This window comes from Panthera onca, chromosome B1, assembly GCF_046562875.1.
Source record: "Panthera onca isolate mPanOnc1 chromosome B1, mPanOnc1 haplotype 2, whole genome shotgun sequence".
Lineage (NCBI taxonomy): Eukaryota > Metazoa > Chordata > Mammalia > Carnivora > Felidae > Panthera > Panthera onca.
Window position 1 is genome coordinate 103429417 of NC_138342.1, and position 16599 is coordinate 103446015.

The following is a 16599-nucleotide window of genomic DNA, read 5'->3' on the forward strand; positions in this document are numbered from 1 at the left end:
AGATCATGACCCCCAGGATAAATCATTCTTCTATAGACTAAGAACAAACTTTTATATTTCTAGCACTGTGTGTATCTGGCTTTCAGAAAAAAACTAGTAGTTTATCATGGATGTCAGGTTCCAGAAAGCAGGTAACATTCTCAGTGGTCTCCTCACTGTGGGAAGGAAATGAGAGGGTTGCCTTTTACTCCTGAGTTGATATAGATAGAACTAAGATATAAGAAGTCGCTAATGCCATCCCTCAGAAATACTTGCCTATAGCATTGACAACATGGAATCAATTCCTTTGAACCTTAGGTAGTGTTGGTCACACCATGCTTTAACCTTGAGAGTTAGCAGGTTCCCAAAAGACCTCAAGTCTTATTAGCAAAACAGTAGAGCCATACCATGCCTTCAACCAAGTGTGTAATGTTTTTAATTCTCATTAATTTATATGATTCTAGGATTCTAGCTACTGGGGTGGTAACATACTTTGAAAAGGGCAAGTATCCATGTAGGACTATCTCTACAACACTAATCAGAAAAGCTGATCAGTCACAAGGTGGAAAGGAATCTGATTAATTGTCTAATTCTTATTATAACTCTCAAGTGTTTTCTGGCTTTACAACTGTACACCATCTCATAGATAGATAACTCTATCCTGTTACTTGCTAATCCACATCATGATGACCTGTATCAGGGTTGATAAAGTTGAGGTTTGGAGGCTAATTGGCTTCTCTGTAGGAGGGAGTTCTCAAGGACTCCATATCCTGTCCTGTTTTTAACTGTCTGAAATATATTAACCTATTCACCCCTGTGTAGATGACACAGAAAAGGAAATGATCAGGTCTGGGGACTATTTTTAACTTTCTGATTCATTCCTGGTCCCAGAGATCTGTGGGTGTTTACTATAGTTTAGCAACTTTCTTTCATATAGTAATGCCCAGTAAACCTCTTCTTGGATCACAGCCAGGTAAAATGGTCTCATAACCCTATTTTGCATCGATGCATTTGATTGCCTTCAAAGATGAAGGACCATGAAAAGAGAAATTCCTCCCCAGGAGCTAACCACTAACTGGAAAGGATTCTTGATTGCTAATGAATATTTTCCACTTAACTCCTAGATTCAAGGCTGTATTTTAAAAGACCCACTTAATGGAAGAATTTAAGTCTAGTCGTGGAGTGATTGGGGGAAAACAAAGCTGTGTGCTTTCCCTGAGTGTCATGTCTGTGGCAAAAACAGAGAGGAAAACATTCTTCCTTGGAGTTCTGTGTTCGGAACAAAGCACTGGTTTTTAAAATAGTCCCAAAGTACTTGAATCAGCAATTCTAGCAGTATTTCCTGTCTGTGATGAAATTAAGAGAATCTGTCTTATAGGCTTTCCTCACTTTCTCTTTCTTTTTCACACTTACACTACATTCCTTTGTTTCACTCCATTCCCCTTATCTGCTTCTTATCCCATTCCTTTTTCTCTTCTCCCTCATCTTTAAGAACTTCTCAGATGGGGTGTCAATGGGGACAGTAGAAAAAAAACATGCTCATCTGAGTTAAATGCCAAATGGGAAAAGAGTCAGGAATTTCTGTTTGTTTGTTCTGTAAGTTCAAAATCTCCAAATATTTTAGGGGATTGTGGCTACAGAAACCTAGTCAGATCAGCTGTGCTACACAGAAGTTGTTCCAAGTTTGTTGATGCTGTCTTCCAAAGTCTGTCTTTAGTTTGAGGTCGGTTTAGGGTAGCACTTGAAGGTCATCTGGCATTAACTTGAGATGCCACTAATTGGGTCTAAATAGGAGGCCCGACAGGCTGAGTAGTTAAGAGTTGGGTAGGCAGCAGTCCCCAGAGTGATTTTTCATCAACTTGTGAAAACCCAGTCTTCTTCGTACAAATGAAAGAAGAATCAGTTGGAAACAATCTGTTAGATTTTCCTAGCATGCACGAGGATTTCAGTGGGGGTTGCTAGCAAATGGTACACAATTCTTGGTTTCAAAACCTGTACCCTAAGATGGCCTGTGACATGATTTTACTGACTAAAAGACAAGTTGGGTGTCTTTGGGTGTATGAATTACAATAGGACATTTGACTGATTGACCCAGGACTTGTATACTGCTAACATAAATAACATCCTCTCATTTTAACCCACCTGCCTCTACCCCCAGAAGTAGTTTTTGCATCCACAGAAGAGCAGGAGAATTTGGGAGGTGGAGGGGAAGGCAGGAGAAGTTTTCTGGGATTTGAGCCAAAGCAGAATAAAGGAATTGAGGAAGATGGAATGGTGGTATAGCTTCTGTTCTCTGTCTAGCTTCTAGAACTAGACTTGAGCATATGTAATAGAGTGGATGTGATGCTTATCCTCTGACACCTTTGGACTGAGGAAGAAAAAGCCAATGGGCAAAGGAGGTATGTTTTGGATAAACTGAGTGACAAAGCACACCAAATTATAGAGATACTGCTTCCTTTGTGGAGCTGCCATTGCTGTTTTGCCTTCAGAATTGTCAGCTTTGGGAGCACTAGAGAAGCACCCTTGGCATGGGCCTTGATGTTTCTCTCATGAGGGGCTACAATGGCACTCCTTCCAGTGGCCCTCTGAACTGTAGACACTGTGGGAACGTGTGGCAGATCTAAGACAAACACATATGAAGTCTCTACCCTTTGTATTGGTGCTCTCAATTAATTGTGGGAGATGTTGAGGGGAAACTGAAATCCTGCAAGCAAGCATAGGGACATAGTAATTTAGAAATTTCTGATGAAATCAGAAATGCCCTCTACATGACTCTGGCGGGGGGTGGGGGGCATGTGTGTGTACACGTGTGTGTATCTGTGTGTGTGAATGTTGAAGGCAGTCAAGATTTAATATCTAGTACAATTATATACAGTGAGGGGCATCTTTATTATATCAGTAGATCTTTTTCCTGGACTTTTCTTTCCTATAATTATTCTATAACAATTCTTAAAATATTTTTCTTAATCTGATGATTAAAAACTGATGGAGACTAATATCATATGCTTTCACTCATATATGGAATTTAAGAAACAAAGCAGATGACCATAGGGGAAGAGAAGGAAAAATAAGATAAAAACAGAGAGGGAGATAACCCATAAGAGACTTTTAAATACAGAGAACAAACTGAGGATTGCTAGAGGAGAAGTGGGTGAGGGATGGGCTAAATGGGTGAAGGGCATTAAGGAGGGCACTTGCTGGGATGATCACTGGGTGTTATATGTAAGTGATGAATCACTGGGTTCTACTTCTGACACCAATATTATACTATATGTTAACTAACTTTAATTTAAAAAATAAATTTAAGAAAACTGGTGGAGACTAGAACTAACTACGACATTGTTTACTATAAAGAACATTTTCTCACCAAAATTAATCTAGGGAAAAATATTCTAGGCCCAAAGATATTTCCATGTTTTTTCCCCTAAAGCTTGTAATTAATGTACTCTCATTTTTCTTTAGTTTACTTTTTTTTCTGGTAAAATGAAAGTATATGAAGTATAGGACATTTGCAGTTATGGAAATTTAGAAAGAAGGGAAAATATCACAAATCATATACTGCCGTATGCCTGTTTTGGAAATCACAACTTGTACTTGCAGGATCAGAGAAATGGATTCCAATCCATTTGTAGATGAGGATCAAAGTTGCCCCTCAGCTTATTTATAGCAGAAAAAAAATTGAAGCAGGATTCCAGTCTGCTTTTAACTACATTTTAATAGTGGCCTTCTGGAGACAATGCCCTAGAGAGCACCAACCCTTGGGGATTTCATACCATGTAATAGGGAGAACAACACAGGAGGCTATTGGAGAGCCATTGTAGGCTCACAGGGTCCCCTCTGTGATTTGGGCCTGGATGGGGACTTTAGCTTAATGGGGTTTGGCAAAGAAAACACAAGTGGAGGCGAGAAAGGAAAGAATCAAAGAGGTCCTGTTAAGGAACCCCAAAGCATCTATTTCTGCCCCTATTTCTCATGGACAAAATATCACAAAATATCACAAAAATTAGTTTACTGCAATCTAAATGCAATACCTTTCCCAGAAACAGTTACAACTGTTAACTTACTTATTTACTTATTTATTTTTTAATAGTTGCAACTTTAAAGAGGAACTGAAGATTTAAGTCAAGGGAATTAATACCTAATTGTGTAGTTTCTAGTATCATTAAATAAGATGGAGAAGCATTGACTAAGGGACTATGGCATTACATTACACTGAGAAGATAACTATCTGAGAAGTCCATGGCAGTCTTAGGCATTCCAAACCCTAAATGAGTCTTACTGAAGCAAGTTCAGAGCATTCCCATGGATTTTCTTTCAGACACCAGGAATGAGCCCAAGAATGACTTAACTATACTGAGATATTCATTCATTCATTCATTCATTCATTCATTCAGTACACATTCATAAGCCCACACTGTGTATAAGATTCAATCTTAGACTTTGGAGGAAATTAAAGATGCTTAAATTTTATTCCTGGTCTTAAGGAATCTTCATTCTAGTAAAGGACATAAAACATATACAGAAATAATTTTAACAAAAAGTAAAACGTGGTGTTGTGAGAGAGATTCTTTTTAAAGAAACTGGAAGGTGCTAGAGAATATTATTTAGAAGGAAAAATGTCAGTAGAAAGGGGATGATTAGAGTCAATTGAAAGGGATTTTCAAATAAGATTAAAGTCTTATTTTATTTTATTTTATTTTATTTTATTTTATTTTAGAGAGAGTATGCAAGTAGAGGAGAGGGGCAAGAGAGATAGAGAGTGAGAGTGAGAGTGAGAGAGAGAGAGAGAGAGAGAGAATGAATATCCTAAGCAGGCCCCATGCTCAGCTCAGAGCCAGATCCCACGACCCTGGGATCATGACATGAGCCAAAATCAAGAATTGGTTGCTCAACTGACTGAGCCAACCAGGTGCCCAAAGAAAGATCTTTTGAGATAATGATGCTTCTGGGATCAACTTGGCAGAGTAGTTGGAAAAGAAATATAAAGGAAGAAAGACTCTGTGTGTGTGTGTGTGTGTGTGAGAGAGAGAGAGAGAGAGACACACACACACAGAGAGAGAGAGAGAGAGAGAGAGAGAGAGAGAGAGAGAGAGAGAGAGAATGTGTAGGAGATTTTGAGTAGGCTTGGTCTACATTAGGACAGAAAGCTGTTTCTTGAGAGTGAATATGACAGCAGGACTTGACAGAAATGTTTAGAGTAAGTGTCTAGAGACCTGTATCAATACATCCATAAAAGAGAGAGCCTTGGGGCGCCTGGGTAGCTCAGGTGCTTAAGTGTCTGACTTCGGTTCAGGTCATGATCTCGCAATTCATGAGTTCAAGCCCCACACCGGGGTCTGTGCTGACAGCTCAGAGCCTGGATCCTGCTTTGGATTCTGTATCTCCCTCCCCTCTCTCTCTGTTCCTCTCCCACTCATACTCTGTCTCATTGTCTCTCTCTGTCAAAAATAAATAAGGAATAAAAGAAAATTTTTTTTTTAAAGAGAGAGCCTTGTCAATTAACAGTGAGGGCCCAAGTAGGATCAGGTTGTGTGGTTTCATTGTGGATCCATGCAGCCCAGGTTTGTGATTTTATTCTAAGGTTGAAAGCAAGCACAGAAAGAATGAATGGAGACTTTAACCTAATAAGGTTTGACAAAGAAGGCACAGTTGGAGGAAAGAAAGAAAAGAATCAAGAATGTCAATAGGAACATCAGGTTCCAGGGGTTTGGTTAGAGAAGGGGAAGGCAATGTGGAGCTAAAGGGATTGGAGGATCTGAAAGGGCCCAGTACAGGTACCTCTCCCTGACACACTCATCTAATCCCTACCTAGAGATCTCCACTCTGGCCTGGTAGGAGAGTAGGTGGGTGAGTGTGGTGATAAGGCTCCAAAGGGCAGAATATTAATAATGCAGTGGCTGACTTTGGATGCAGCTAGACTTCTTACAATTCATGGGAAAAAAATTCTTTTCCATTTAAATTATTAAAAATGTAAACAAGGTAAAACAAAAACATACATCTATATAAGTCATATTACTAAAAAATACAGAAAAGATTATTAAATAAATAGAAACACTTAAGAACAGTTAGGCACTTTACAAGTTCTTAGCTGTCATCAATTATTATTTAATCTTACCCTGTTTGTCTGCACTTGTATAGATTTCTCTTCACCTTGATTCTTTATACTTAGAATTGAAAACCATGCCAGAATTGAAAAGCATATGCCAGGAGTCAGTATATCTTTGGACTTTTATTTTGCTGTAGGCTTTAACTTCCCTGAAATGGGGATTTTTTTAAACTCTTGATTGGTTTTCTTTTTTTGTGTTCTAAAATGAGGAAGAAACTGTTTTTCTCCATTGCCACTTCTGAAAGAGTACAGTGAAGTCACTAAGTAAAACCCTGGCTTTCTTTCCAGTTAAGATTTTCTAGTTACTCTTTTCTTCTTGGAGAGGATATATACTTCTGTTCCCACCTCCCAGTCAACATCCTGTATGGGTTATCTCCTTTGGGACAGCTACAGCTCCACACTGACGGATGAATTCTAATAGGGAATTTTGGTTGTAAAGTTAGACTTACCAAAACGTGCCATTTAACAGGAGAATCCACCAAGCTTTTAAGGCATAGCGTAAGTTCCAGGTCACTTGTAGTGGATGAATCAGTTCCACAGCCATAGGTCATTTAGGAATCAGAGGTTCTGGGGCCCCCAACGACAGAACTTCTGGAGTGTTGTCCTTGGCCCTAGCTCCTTCCAGCTGATTTAACAGTGGTGTGCACCCGTTGCCCATCTCCTGCTTAACTGCTCTGCCATACTGAGCCGCCTCTGTCATACCCCCAGTTCTCAGATTGATTGATTATGTGGGCAATGTTTAAAGGAAAAGAGACTCTAAAACAAATTCACTTAAAACAGTCACTAAAAAGGATAAGGATCACAACTGAAATAATGAGTTTTCCCTAGGAACTAGCAGACAGCCATAATCTTGGACCCTGGTTTCCTCACTGTCTCTGTTAACATAGGCTAGGAGCCAGGCTTCCAGGAAGTCCCAATCCTATCGGTAGTTCATTCCTTTTTCTTCCTAGTGTCACCTTTGGAAGGAGAACAAGGGAGGGACTGATTGTGTCAGCTTTGTAGAGTGAAATCACTCCAAGGGGAGAGAAGCAAAGAAGGACTTAGTCCCCTCCACCTTGCTTTCCTCTTTTGGTCTTAGAGCAGGAGTCACCTCACTGTGAGGTTCCTTCCCAGGGGGACAGGATTGGTATTGTCATGAAGCTCCTCCACAAAGTGGCTGGGCTTCTCCCAGGCTCTGACGGTGGATGTGCTGGAGTTGAGGCTGGGTGGGCACCAAGGGTTTAGAGTTGGGTTTCAGGTCAGCTTTAGGACAGGAAATGTATAAACTAGCAATGGCAGGAGTCTGTGGTGTGCCTAGAGCAGTGTGTCAAACCTATCTGCACTTTTGAATCAACTCAGGTGGTCGGAAAATTCAAATGGCTGGGCCTGCCCTACACTAATTGAGTTAATATCCTGGGAGTAGGGTCTGGGCACCAGTATTTTTTGAACAGCTACCCAGGTGATTCTAATGCACAGGCATGGTTGAGACACACTGGCATAGAACTTGGTCTTTTTCCAAGGTCTAGCTCTTATTTCTGAGCCTGCATCCTGCTGACCCATCTCTCCCAAGATGCCTCAGAGGAAGCAGAAGTTAATCTTTACTTGAGATGTAGCCACTAAAGTGCTCTTGATACTCTTTCCCTTTGTTTCATGAAAGCCTTAGTCCATCAATTATTGAAGGGTCATTGATTAATCATCCAATTTTCACAAATTCCTATATTGTTTATTTGGAGGCAGGAAATGTCATGGCTAAAAGCACAGTCTTTGAAATCAGCCTGCCAGGTTTCAAGTCCAACTCCACCACTTACCAGCTTTGTGATCCTGGGTAACTTAGTTAACTCTCAGTGCTTAAGTAACCATAAGATTGAGAAATAATAGTATCTTCCTTCAGTTCCTGTGTGTGTGTGTGTGTGTGTGTGTGTGTGTGTGTGTATTTAATGTTACTGTACCTAAAGTGCTTAGAATATTATCTGACATAGTGATTACTCAGTAAATGTTAGGGTATTTTTTTTCCCTTTTAATCATTTTACTACCAAATCTCATTAATTAGAAGCAGGAGCCCACATTTAATAACTACTTGTCTTTTCAGGGAAGCATTACAACTAAAACATCTTTATGGCTTACATCTGCTGAGGAGCACAATTTTTTTCCTCTCAATTATGCACAGCAAACAATACACCTTAAATATATCCATTTTTGTAACCTAAATCCAAACACATCCAATATGATTTTGATTTCGTAGGAAAAGTATATGCCACTGAATCTAAACTTAAAGTATTTCCAGTGTAATTCCCCTTAGCCCAGTGCTTGTCAACTTTTTTTTTTTCATTTTTATTGTCTTTATCCACGGAACATATACATTTTTTTCCTAATTGCTCCCCACATGAAATTTTAATACCAAAGATATGTTATACATATATCTATTAATGTATATAAATACACTATATACATAATAAGTAAGATGTTTTGCCTCTGTTCAGAGCAATGTCACCCCCATTGAGAAAGCACACCTTAGCCAAATCCCCCCAAAATGTTTGTGCCATTGTAATGCCACTCAACCCAAGGAGAAATGTGAAAGAGGGTAAATTCGAAAGGAGAGAAATATATGACCATATAAACACATTGATTGGAACACCCCTAGTGCTGTGGAAGGGATCCGTTTAAGTAAGGAGTGAAGATTTACCCTGCCTTTCCTTCACATTAAATACACCTCTTCCAACATGGTGTGACTTTTGTGGTATGGCTAATAAGAAAGTCACAGGGAAAAATGAGAACATCTTCTCCCTTCATCAAACCAGGCAAACGTCCTAATGTCCTTCTTATCCCTTATAAACAAGATAATATACTCATTCCAGGTCTAAAAAGGCAAAGAAACAGACTAACAAAACCCCAGAAAAGATTGTGAGAAATCTACAGATAAACTAATCCCTCCTATTATTTCAAAATCGAATAACTTCTCAGGCATAGTAACAATTGATTTCATAATATGGCCATGCATTTTTTTAGATAAAGTTTTCTTGTAAAGTGTTCACTGATTTTATAGTGATAACTGAAAACATTTAAAAGAACTGAAATATTTATATAGCTATCAATATGTTACTCTTGGTTTTGAAAAACAAACTTAAATTTATTTTAAAAATGTTTGAGTTTTGACAAGTAATAAGAAAGTATTCAAACTATAACCACTATGTGTAAATATTGAGCATTTGGTACTGTGGTACACAAATAGAATTTACTGATTTTCACATTTCTTCATGCTTTGAAGGAAAAGTGAATTGAAGGATGTACATATTGATATTACGATGATTATAGAATGTATCAATAGGATTTCATATAGTTAGTTATTTAATCTCCATTGAGTTATGAAATGCTGCTTGATGTGGCTGTTTGCTAACTGTGGGTCCTGAGAATATTGACTGTGTTATAAAGGATCATTCAACATGTTTTTACTAACTTAAAATAGAAAGACAGGTTTTACTTTTTTCCCATGTAGGAGAGAGTGGAACATTTTAAAATTGAGAAACTTAAAAAGAATTCCAAGATAAAAGAAAGTGAGACTTGAAATTTCTAAGTAGTTCTGGGTCTTTTAGTCACAGTCCCCAAGTCATTTCTCATAAGGTGCTTTTATCTTTGGTAAATATGCCCCTGCTTATATAAGAGAAAAAAATCTTATTCACAGTATTTAGGAGTACAAGGGCTTAATCTGGAGAACTGACAACAATTATCAAATAACGTTTAATACAGACTATGCCCATGATAAACAGTGTCATGTCCCGTTGTCACTTAAACGTGAAAGTAGTCCCTTGGAGTAACTTTAACTTTCCTGAACCACAATACCCTCTTCTGTGAAGTGTTATAATAAAATATTTGTCAAAAAGTTACGTGGATTAAATGAGATAACTATTACAACTCTTTAGGACTCCCCCTTTCCTTTGCAAGTATGAAGAATCCTTGCCATTATTGTTGGTGTTTTGAGCTGGAGTATCAGGAAAAATACAGAACCTCTTGCCCAAGCTCTCCTGATTACTGTGTGGTGGTCTGCTTGTATGTTATCACCCACATTTTTTAAATATGGGGATTCTCAGGACTTGCTTTGACTATACTATACATAATTATCTATTGATTGTATGGTGATTGTACTCTGTTGACATTTCCTGTTTACTTGTCTGTACCCACTATTAAACTATAAGCTAGAAAAGCAGCTGATCTCATGCATTTGTCTTTCTACCCCAATGTCCATGTGACTTAGCACCCAGTATGTACTCAATTATGTGTTGAACGAATACAAGAATGGATGGCCATGATATCATGATAGAGAATTATATATTTTGATTTCCTTAGGTAGAATGTTTTTCCCATGTGGTTTTAAAACCTGCCTCAATTATGACCTGAGACCTCCATGACTCATTTGGCCTCCCAACTAAAAACACCAGGAGTACTAATTACTGTAAAAGGCAATGTCTTCAGAAAGAAAAGTTGTCTACCTACAGTAACTAAACAGAAACCACCTACCATCAAATTTTATGTTGGCCGGTGAACCACCAAAGAGCAGGAATTTTCCATTCCCATCTAAGAAGAATGTGATTTAACAAATGGCCTAAATCACTTTAGAAGGTGTTCTGATTGGAATAAAGAAAGCAATGTACCAAATATTCATTAAAGCTTTCTTGGGCCTACAACATGGACTACAATGTGCTAGGCTCCCTGTAGGTTACAAGAGAAATGGAAGCCTCCAGCCCCTGCCCTCAAAGAACTTTCTACCATGTTAAGAAGATAAGTCCACACTAGAGAAGGGAGGATTGATTCAAGAGTGTCTCAGGGGACAATGGGTACATATTATTGACTCTTGGCTTGTTTGGCGGGGAGGAGGGGGCTTCTTCTGGAGGAAAATAATAATTCTGTGTTGATTTTTCATTTGTACGCCTGTCCTAGAATTAACAATTACTTAATTCTTAATTTGATTTGTATGAATGGAACATAGAAAGGTTGGGGTGATTTCGGAAGAAAGAGCCTAGTAAATTTTTATACTTCACTCTGTACAGATTTTTGTTTCTTCTGCATAGTACTGTAGCTGAGAAGAACCTTTGGCCCAGGGTCCTTCCTGATCCTCTTTGGATGTAGTAGTTCATAAACATAAATGCTGACTTCAGGAAGCCAATGAAAGACTTCATTCTGGCAGAACTTGAGGTGGAGGAAAAGGGAACTGGGTGCTCTCATGCTCTGCAGTCCTTTCTTTCCCTTATGATGTTATCTCTGCCTTGTCTACCCTGTAAGGTAGGTGGGAAGCAAGAGAAGGCAATATGGCCAGACTAAAACAGGTTGGTAAGGTAGACTGGCAGCTACTGAATGGGAATGCCACTGAAGGGTTAAAAGCTCAAAACATGGTAGATTCTAGAAGCAGTGAGACAGTGCTGGGGAAAACATGCATAGGTAGAGATAGAGCAATGAGTGGTTCAAAATCAAGGCTAGGTTAAAAAGGTGTTGCCAGTAAAATATCCTATAGCATTTGGAATGGAACTAGGCTTAAGCATTTTCCTTGAGCTGGTCACTCTTTCATAAAGAAAATGTTTAGTTGAAGCAGTGGCTGGGGGCCTCATGCATGGTCTGGCCTGGCCAAGCCTTAAAGGGAGCCAGCCCTACTGGGATGTGTATTGCCTCTATATCAATTAGGACTGCTTTCTTTCTCTTGTGTCATTTCATGGTTATAAGATAGACACTGACATTCGGGATATCACATCACAGTTCACTCAAGACAGCAGAAGAGGGGCAAGGAGAAAGGGGTTAGTGTCAACAGATTTTCTCTAATGTCTTTTTGCCAGAGCGGTATCACTTGGTAATGCCTGGGGATTCTAGCAAGGAAGACAGGAAATAAACTATTTAGCTTCTGCATTCTCTCAAATAGAGTCGGTAGAGAGCTGGATTCAGGTGTAGGGAAACCAACATACAGTGTCTTTTACTGGTTCTGAAACATTCCATACTACTTTCTCCCTTCTACTCCATCCCTTATGGCAATGTTTTTTAAAAAGTAGAGAATGCTCAAGTATGTTTCCAGTGGAAATAGCCATCAAACTCATTTAAGTCCTCAGCTAGCGTTCACCTAGTCTGCTCAGATGCCCAGGAAACCTGTTTCAGTTGTTTGATAGTTTTTCATTCTTATCGTAGATGTGTTTCTTCTCACCCCACCTCTCATTTCAACTGCAGCCATGGTGGACATTTCTATGCACGTGAGTGAAAATCTTCCACTTCAGACATACACTGTAACCTCTCCATTTTCCTGCCCCAGGGCTCTCAGCAAACCTTAAAGAATTCATTGGCCCATACACGTAAGCACCGAGAAGTGAAGGAAAGTGTATTTTCCTGGAGATAACCCTCCTCTAGGGGTAGACAGGAATCAGTAGGCAAATATCCCAATCTTCAGCACTTGAACAATCTTGAGGGGCATTCCACATGTTTCTTTGAGGGTCTCAGCTAGTTGAACACAATGGAAACTAGCCCAACAAAGCTCTCTTACCTGTTTGTTTTCTTCTTCTGCCTAACTCTCCCTTTTCCATCACTCCTGCTTCTTGGGATCAGCACATGGATATGTGATGAGGCCTGCACCTACATCCTTGTTTTAGGCCCTGCTTTGGGGGGAACCCAAACTAAACCTCCTCATTGGAATTCCTTGATAATTTTTGTTTCTTGTAATTTCCACACTATCCTTCTTTTTGCATCCTCCCTTTTGAGGAGAAACTAGGCTGGATTTCTTTACAGAAACTAAAACTCTAGGTATACGAACAATAATTCATTATACAAATGTAAACACATATGTTTTTCTGTTGGGAGAAACAAATGTATCAGAGAGTATTCTTCTCTCAGAATCCCTTATTGGGCCAAGGTATTAACTGATTATTGTAAATGGTATATGTGTCTAAGAGGATCAGCAACAATACAGAAGCATTTACAAAGTAGTCACTGTGCCAGGTATCAAGTGCAGCAGTATGAGCCAAGGATCCACAATCAAGCAGACATAATTTCTGCTCTCAAATCACTCATGAGGTGGAGGTGGAGTGTGGGAAAGGTCAGGTAAACAATACTTGCGGTATGTGCTTTATAAGGATCCACAAATCTTGGTGACTGATATAATGGGGGAAGGGAACAAAAAAGATACAGGGATCTTGGATGATTCCAAGCTTTCTAACCTGGGTGACTGGGTAGATGAAACATAATTAGCCAAGACAGAAAATTCAAGGACAGTAACAGATTTAAAAGAGAGATGACAGGTTGAATTTTAAATATCTGAAAATTATTCAGGTGGAGATACCTAGACAGAAATATAGGTCTAGAGATAAGGAAAGACATCTGGATTGGACTGCAGATTTGCAAATCATTGATGTATAAAGCTAATGCTATGGAAATAAATCAGATCAACAGGAAAAAGAAAAGACAGTGGAAGATTAATCCCAAGAAGCAGCAGGACTAATAAAAGGATTAAGAAATAGGAACCAGCAATGAGATTGAGAAGGATTGGCTACATAGGTAGGAGAAGAATCAGATGGAAGTGTTTCTCGATTCTTGAAACCGAGGGAAGAGCAGTGCAATTTATAGCGCTTGATGCTGTGCTGTGGAGAGCTTAAGTAGGGTGGATAAAGACAAGGGCCTTCAACATCAGTGACCTCAGATGTCAATTTCAGTAGAAGGATGGACAAAGGCTATCTGGTACATTATTTTACTCATGCAGCCTGTGTCTCCTTAGTAGTCATAAAAGGGCATTAACATTGCCTTCTAAAGCCTCTACTTCTAATCCCAGAGTCTTCTGACAACCAGAAGCAGGTTTGTGCACTTTCCTTTTTTTCTTCTCCCTTCTCTTCCCCAAACATATTGAGATTTATCTTCCTCCTATGTGAAGTATCATTCTCTCCTCCCCCACATTTCTGTTTGCCATATAGAAGCTGCTGTTGTTTCTTGGCTTATTTGCACACCAAGTTCTGGTAGAAAGAAATCTTATATGGACAGAAACTCTCTGAGCTGGTAGCTTCTAATTTGTCTTAACTTGGCAAAAGAAAAACACCCCCACCGGACCATCATTCCACCAACAAAGCCATGTGGCACATGCCAGATGATTGGGTTAAAAACAATTTGGCTGAAAAGACAAATTGGTAGAAATCCAAAACTGGCTGCAAAACCATATTTCCAGTCTCCTGTTTTGCATCTTTTCTAGCATTGATGCTTATTTTACTTTATAACGTCGAGTCATGTAAAGAGATTAGTCCTGCATCTTTGGGAGGCATTGCTAAATGCAGAAATTTTTTTTTAAAAAACAACCCTGAAATGTGTTTTTCAAAATGGTTATTGGAATCACCTAAGATCAGAAGTAAATTGTGATGTGTAACATGATACAGGTTGCAGCAAGCTGTTTAGCCCTAAGGCAGTAAATGCTGACAGGGCTTGGGAAGCTGTCTTATGTGCTGTGAACTGGTTATGTGAGTGTAGAGCACCATGTGGAAGCTGATTTGGGGATTTGGTAAGATGATTACATATTTGGTTCTACTTATATTGAATTTGAGATAAGTCTGAATAGAATCTAGAGAAAGCTCTGAATGGAAAAATCAACTAGGAATATGTAAATGGGAAATGGAAAGCTGAAGAGCAATTGAGACTGGAGGAGATTTGAGAGACAAAATCCATGCAACAGTGAGACTAGGTAAGATTACCAGTGTAGAATATACAGTGAGATAAAAGAAGGTTTGATGAGACTGCTAGCTATGTACCTAACATCCACTCCTCTCTCTTCCTTGGTAAGAGAAGGCAAACTTTTAGCTGAGCGCGCATCAGCTCCTGAAATAAAAGACTACATTTCTTAGCTAACCATTGAGCTGTTGGTCACATGGTTAAGTTCCAGCCAATTATTTGTTAGTCATAAGTGTTGTATGGGACTTTAAGAACAGAGCACATCCTCTTTCCCCATTTCTCCTTCCTGTTGCTCAGAATGCAAAGGTCATGGCTGACACTAGAAATCATGTTGGTCATGAGATGGCCTTGGGAAAGTTCGTTGTTGTGGACCAAACAGTAGAAACATCGGAATTCCTGTTGACTTCCTGAGGCTGTTACATACCAGATCTGGATATTCTGTAACTAGGTTTTCTCTTATTGGAGAAAATAAATCCTTGTTTGTTTAAACCACTATAGGTGGGTCTTTGTTACTTTCAACTGAACATAATGTAACTAATGCAAACATGATCTAACTAATGTAAATGTAACTAATCTAACTAACTAATGCAAACATAGAACAAAATCTAACTTATGTAAAAAAATAAAAGAAGTGCTAAAGAAAAAGACAAAGCAGGAAAAATCAGAAAAGTAAGAGGAAGATTAGCACCGGGTGTATCATGAAACCAAGGAGGAAGGAAGATGGAAGGGGATCAAGTATTAAATGCTGAAGAATAAATGATTATATTTCTTTGTAAGTACCTTAAACTTATGAGGAAAGCAAATCTATTTATTAATGATAATGGAGTATACATCATTTATTTAGGATTTCAAAAAACCCAGAGCTTATAATTTTCTATTTTAAAAGACTTTATGATACATCTCTTAATTCTCTTTCAACTGAGGCTAATCTGAGCCACAAAACTTCATTAATTGTATTTCATGTTTAAGTTTGACAATAATGATACTATAAAATGGATAGTAGCAAAGAGACAGCAAAAAAACTCTGTGTGCAAAATGAAATTTAAAAGTCTCTAAAGAAGTTGGGATGCATGGGTGACTTAGTTGGTTGAGTGTCTGACTTGATTTTGGCTCAGGTTATGATCCAGGGTCATGGGATCAAGCCACACATCAAGCTCCTCGCTGAGCATGGAGCCTGCTTGGGATTCTCCCTCTCTCTCTCTCTCTGCCCATCTCCCTCACTTGCACTCTCTCTCTAAAATAAAAAAAAAAAACACTTAAGAAAATTTTTAATAAAAAATAAAACTCTCTAAAGAAGTTAATGGTAGTGATTTCTAATGGATTCTGAATTATACAATAGTACTGGATTTTTTTATTTCATTTTCAGTGTCTTTATTCTGAGACAGGAAATTTATATCCATCTTAATGACAATGTTCCTCATTATTGATGTGCTCTTATTTGTCTCAAAATATATAATGTTGCTGTATATTGGTTTGTATTAATAATACTACCATTACAGATTTATTTAGCAGGCAGAACAGCATTATTCTTCTCCTATCCCTTCTCCCAAATACTGTATCAGCTCTGTATCTCCAAAATCTGGATAATATGTAAGACAGATTCTAATCTTTTCCAGTCATTCTGGAGTATTAGAACAATTCCTATTTTCAGCTAATAGAGACAACTTAATCTAGCATCAAAATGTAAATCTTTCATCCAATTAAAGCTTCTCCTACCCTCCATCGTAGAATGGGCTCATGGCTTTAAACCAGTCATTGGGAAAAAGAGGGAGTGGGATACTCTGCTCTTTCACTGTCTTTTCTCTCTCCCCCCGCAAGCACACAATTCTTCTATCCTTGGCTCCTTTAGAACCAGGGGCAGAATA

At 38.7% G+C, this 16599-nt stretch overlaps 1 long non-coding RNA gene across 2 annotated transcripts in view; it reads left to right on the top strand.

Annotated features, from left to right (window-relative positions):
- Positions 1-2318: 2318 nt before the first annotated feature.
- LOC132692128 (uncharacterized) overlaps positions 2319-16599 on the top strand; it is a 95322-nt gene continuing 81041 nt past the window's right edge. The window contains exon 1 of one of the 2 annotated variants that reach the window (XR_009616195.1): positions 2319-2378. This is a non-coding gene — a long non-coding RNA (uncharacterized LOC132692128). The remainder of the gene's footprint in view (positions 2379-16599) is intronic. The other variant, XR_009616194.1, reaches the window with a different exon arrangement.